This window comes from Cavia porcellus, unplaced genomic scaffold (genome assembly GCF_034190915.1).
Source record: "Cavia porcellus strain 051 isolate PalLab524CR breed Dunkin Hartley unplaced genomic scaffold, mCavPor4.1 scaffold_1, whole genome shotgun sequence".
Lineage (NCBI taxonomy): Eukaryota > Metazoa > Chordata > Mammalia > Rodentia > Caviidae > Cavia > Cavia porcellus.
In genome coordinates this window covers 211,821,076-211,827,075 of record NW_026947484.1, presented here as the reverse complement: position 1 = coordinate 211,827,075, position 6,000 = coordinate 211,821,076, and positions in this window count along the sequence as shown.

The window sequence follows — 6,000 nt, the reverse complement described above, 5'->3', positions numbered from 1 at the left end:
TTACAGTAGGAAGCCAAAGGCTTCCCAGGGAGGAGCTGTCCAGACTGAGTTCTGCAGGATAAGCAGTAGTACATATGTGTCAAGAGGAGAGAATAGCGTTCCTGGCAGAGGAAAGAGCACGGGCAGGAGGCAGTGGCAGGAGAAATCAAGAAGCAAAAAGCATGCTAGAGAGAAGAGCATAGAGCCAAGGAAGCAGCAGGGAGGCAAAACCACCCCCTCCATCCTCTTATGGTCTTCCCCACCCGGGCTTTGCAAATTACATTAACCCCAGAGGGCTCAACAAGGGAGAAATACTTATCGGTGTGCCTGCAGGAGTTTACCAAAAAGCCCCAACCAAACTCAATGAATGATTAAAGTATTATTTACCCAACAGAGTAGGGGAAAGAGAAAGGAAAAAAAGGCTTCTGTCAGGAAAACAAGGGGAAGGCCGGAAAGTTTGTGATTAGCTTCGTTCTTGCAAGTGGGTGGTCTTTCCTGTTCCTGCAGTAGCAGGAACTTGCCGTGGTGAGGAGATACAGATACACAGAGCCTCTCCCCCCAAAACGTATACATCAGGGAAAGAAACACTTGTGCAAATGTTTTAATACTGAATTTATTGAGACATCATGAAATTAATACAAATTACCTTTGGTCTCCACAGTGCTGGGTGTTGGCTTACACATATTTGTTACTACAACAAACTGCTGAAGTGTTCATGATCCTTTTAACTTGTCCCTCTTCCTTCCCCCTTCTCTCTCTCTCTCTCTCTCTCTCTCTCTCTCTCTCTCTCTCTCTCTCCTCCCTCTCCACATATATAGGATTACTCTTGATCACCTTCCTGGAATGAAAAGCTGCCCTAAAGAGGGAGTTTATGACAATCTCGTTTCTGCTCTTAGATATGTAAGCTCTGTGAAGTTTTCTACACTTGCTGCATCTTAATAACTTCAGCTTAAAGTAATTTTCATACCAACTCTGGGGTTCTAGGAGGGGCAAGATGATAAACAACATGGCTATGTTAGTGCCATGCTTTTCCTAAGAATGACAGGAAGAATGGGGGATTTTAAGCAGGAGAGCTGCCGGATGATGTCTGGTGAACTTGGGGTGCATCTGCGAAATCTAGGCGTGGATGATAAGCAGGAACTCAGAGGCGAGCTCTAAAGATCTACTCATGAGTCATCTGTGTGTAGAGGGTAATTATAGACCAGTGTGGGGATGAGATTGCCTAAAGAAAAAAATGTATAGGGACATAATGTTCCTTTCCACCCACCTATAAATTCTAAAGCAAAAGGAAAAGGAACGAGAAGGTGGTAAGGAAGCCTGATTTTCAAGAAGCCAGTGCATTTCCAGACATGTGAGGACCTCTGTGACACTGTAACTATGATGTGATTTCCCTGCGGCTCCTACCTTGAAGTTGTCTCCTCATCTGACAAAACCCCCAAATTGGGTGTGGTGGCACTCAGAAGGCTGAGGCGGGAGGATTGCCACAAGTTCGAGGCCACCCTTGGCTACAATAGTGAGTTTAAGGCCATTCCAGACTACATAGCAAGACCCTATCTCAAAAAAAAAAAAAAGCAAAAATAAATAGACAAATATACAAACATTTCTGCCTCAACTACTTTAAAGAAACATAGGAGATGGGCATCATGGAGCATCATTATAATGCCAGTACTCCAGGAGGCTAAGGCAGGAGGATACCAAATTCAAATTGAGTTTTGGTAATTTAGTGAGTTAGGGAGACCTTGCCTCAAAATCAGAAATAAAAAAGACCTGGAAATGTAGCTCAGTGGGAAGGTCTCTGTGTTCAGCCTTTAGTACAGAAAAAAGAAAAAACAAGGAACTTCAGTGTGACTCCATTTTGATTTATGTGTATGTACACGTACCTAGGAGTGTATGTACCTACGTAATATATGTATGCATTTTGTGGTGCTGGGGGATGGAACCGTGGGCCTTGCACACTAGGTAAGTGCTCCAGCACTGGGTAGACTGCAACCTTCCATTCTGGTTTTTGGCCTGTTTCTGGGGCTTAGAGCAGACACAGACAAGAATTTGTTCTTTGTGAAGGGAACACATTTCTTTAGGTCCCAAGGTTATGGGTGCGCAAAAATAGACTGCTAGGCATTGAAGGGTTAAACACTGTGGGGGATCCAGATACACTAAGCATCAGTCCCTGCCTTCAAAGTTAGGCACTGGGCACCTCACTACAGCCTGCAACTAGGCATCATGAATGACACATGGCTGGAGCTGCTTCAGGGGACACTCAGAGCTCCATCCAGGGCAGCTGAACCCTGATTCACAGGCGGGGAGATGCTTGAGCTTTGAAGGAAAACCAGGGTTCCAACAGTATGTAGGAACAAGTTTCAGGCAGAAAGACCAGAGGAGCAAAGGCAAAAGTACAGAGATCAGAATAAAGACAGGCGGGGACATGACCTCCCTGGGGGGTGCCAGACAGAACCCCCCTTGTATGGGCAGCGCAGCCCCAGCCTCAGGCTGGGAGAAAGGTGAGCATTTCAGACCACAGCACCTTCTCCTGTGTGTGAGGGTAGCAGGATGGGACACCCTTCAGTGCATTGCTGGATGAGAAGTGGCACCCCTGTTTCACCTCCCAGGCACCAGTGGTGCCCTCACTGCTACTTGTGTGGCCCTCTGCTCCCAGGTAGGACACACAAAAATATTTTTAGACATTGCCCAGTGGCCTCTCGGGGGCAAACTCATGGGTTGAGAACCACCAGGTTAGGGCTTCATGATGGAGCGTGGCTTGTGTGTGATTTTTCTTGTCCTGGTTTTCCCACACACCTTCAGGGCCCCAGGGCTCAGGGTGTAAGTGGTGACTCTCAGGCTACAGAAAAACCAGACTTCTGTCCCTCTCCAGCCCTAACTGTGTGAAGTAGGGCAGCCTTACTTCAGCCTGGCCAGAAAATGCTGGAAAATGCTGCAGGGAGAGAAAGAACAGGGAAAATGCCACAGGCCAAGAGCTAAAGGGGTGGGCCAGCCTCCTAGTAGAGATGAGGCCTGCAACTAAGATAGGGGTGAACATGTACAGAACGCTCTGAGGCGACTTAATATGAACATCTAGAACAATGGAAGAAGGTTCCATCTCCTTCTACACATGGAGCCCACTCCTGGCAATAAAGTGACACACTTGAATTGCCCCAGAGTTGGGCCTGGCAATCAAAACTGTCAAATCAGACATAGCCTCAAACCAATTTGAGGCCTGGATTTAGACCAGAAAGGTGTTGAGAGATTATCTCCTCCCCTCCAGGCCATTAATGTAGTAATTCTTTGCAAATGTTTGTCATTCTGCCAATTTCTCCTAGTTAAAGAGTTCCTGGAACCACACAATTTCCTTGGGGCCTTAATTTGGGAATGGAATGTCAGGGGCAGCACTGGGACAGAGCTGGGCTGAGGCACCTCACCTCCCCATGGGCCTTCTGCGACCGGTCCCCTTCTGACTTTCCTAGGAAGACAGGTTCCCAGAGACCCATGGTGGAAGCCAGGAATCTTTTCCTATTCCTGAGTGTTTCAGAGGCTAAGTCCCTGTGATAATGATAGCCAGCATCTGTAGAGCACTTCCTACCTTTGGAGGTGCTGCCAAGCCACAGCTGCTGAGGAGCTGAGTACTGTGACTCATAGCACATGGATGGTAAGGGGTAGTGTGAGAATCAACTCAGTCTTGTGGCTCCTGGTAGCTTTCACACATTCTTTATCCCATCTACATGGGCTGCTGCTCATGGAGCCTTTGGAGCCCTCCCAGCCTTCGAAACATCAAGCCTGGGGCCTCCCAGCATCTTTCCTGAGCCCCCTCCCCAGACAATCTCTGAGAACTTAACTATCGCCTCCCTTTGGTCTGGAAATGTGTTTAAAAAGAAAAGTTTTGAAGCCAGATACAGTGCTGCACGTCTAAAAACTCAGCACTTGGGAGACTGAGGCAGGAGGATGTCTGCAAATTCAGCCCAGACCACATACACACAATAAGACCCTGTCTCAAAAAAACCCAAAGGGTTTGCTAAGGCAATGTGAGGTTTTCAGTTTGATTCCCAGTAGAAAGCAAAACACAAAAACAAAACAAAGGGGGAGGAAAAAAGCTACAAAAATCTAGAAAAGCATAGGAGAAAAGTTAAATCATCCCTGATTATAAAACCTTGAGATTTTGTGTTTTTGTTTTGTTTCTCAGTCCTGAACTGAGGGCCTTTGCACTTAGCTATATCATAACTTCAGTATATTTTTTTATTTTGAGATGCTATCTTTTTAAGTCCCTAATTTGGCAGGCAAGGCTCTAACTCTCTGACCTCAGCCTCCCAGAGTGCTGGGATATAGACCTGTACCACGATGCCTGATTGAGATAATCATTTTAAACAGTTTAATGTAATTTTCAAAACACTATTGGTCCTGTTGCAAGAAAATTCTCCAGTCAAACTGAAAGACTGCACCAAGAAGACAAGAAGACAATATTTAATCTTTACAAGCAGTGGTCTGTTGCGGGATCACTTCCAAAGGCAACAGCACTGAGTTTACAAAGAGCTTAGTTCATACAGCATTTAGAAGTGGGAGGCACAAAGCAAGTGACAAAACATCATTAAATTAGTTACATTCATTGAGTCATATACTAACAGGCAGGCTAGTCTGGAACAGATTTGCTGAAACAAGGGAATTGTTTATCACAATATAGAGACATTCTGGGAACAAGGGGAGGGGGCCCTTATAGGGTGAGCATAGTTAAAGGTGTCCTTGACTAGCCCAGGGTGCTTTAAGGTGTAGACAATTATTCTGACTCAGTGCTCATCAGAGATGTTCGGCTAGGCTTTAGAAACTGTTAAGGTCAGCTGAATTCCACAGCAGAAACTTGGTCAGAGATGTCTAATTGCTAATTTGTATCATGAAATATCTATACTTTTGCTATTTTATAAATGTGTTCTTACATTATAGTTGTGCTCCAGCAGTCCCAGATCTCCTCCCCCTCTGGTTCCTGACTTCTGAGTATTGGCGATATTTATAGAGGAGCTCAGCGAAATAGCCACTAACAGAAATAATGGCAGGCCAACCTTACCTTCTGGGATCTTCTCCCTTTACTGTCACTGGTGAGGACCTTCTCAGCGAAGAGTCCTGCTACTTTTTAGCCTCAAGAGTTTGGAGCCAAATAATGGAAAAATTTGCAAAATTGGTACATTCTTTTCTCACTGAACTTCTAACCTTACACATAATGATGAATTTGTTCAAATCTGAGCCTGACTTCATAAGAAGGAAGTCACATCTCCTGAGCTAGCATGAGTGATAGTTACAGCCCTGATCACATACAGATCACCCAGCCCTTTGGACTGGTATTGTTCAAAATATAATGTGAGCTGCACAGTAATTTTAAATTTTGTAGTAGCCACATTTTTTTAAAAAGCAAAATTAATTTTAATACCATTTTATTTACCCCAAATACCAAAATAGTATATCAGCAGATAGTAGTCCAATCATTACGGATGTCCATTCTTTTCCTAGGGCTAAGCCTTTGAAGTCTGGTTGTGTATGTTACCCCTGCAACACCTCTCAATTTGGAGCAGCCACAGGTCAAGCTCTAGAGGCTTGAGCTAGGCAGCCACATCGGACACTGCAGTGGCAGGACAATTTTAGCTTCCTGTGCTGACCAGCAGCCTCCCCCTCCTCATCCCTGGGACATCCTGTCACTGGTCCTACGGGACCTGAAGGAGTGGAGAAAGGGCTGCTTCATACACTGGTCAGTCCCTGCCCTCCAGCCTACCAGTTACCAAGAAGTCAAAGCTCAAGGTGCCTCTGCAGATCTGCTGCTGATGTGCACAGCAACTTCTCAATCAAGTTCAGGGAAAAAGGAGGATTCGATCCCACTGCTCAGGGGCCTCCAAAGGCTTCTTCCTGCATGCAAAAGAAAGCTCTGCTGCACTTTGAGGTCTCTCCCAGTGTCAGTTTCTCTTTCTCAGGACTCACATACAGGGACCTTAGCTATCACCGAGCCATAGCAACCCAGTACCCACTTGCCCTGCATTTCCCTGCCGTTGCAGC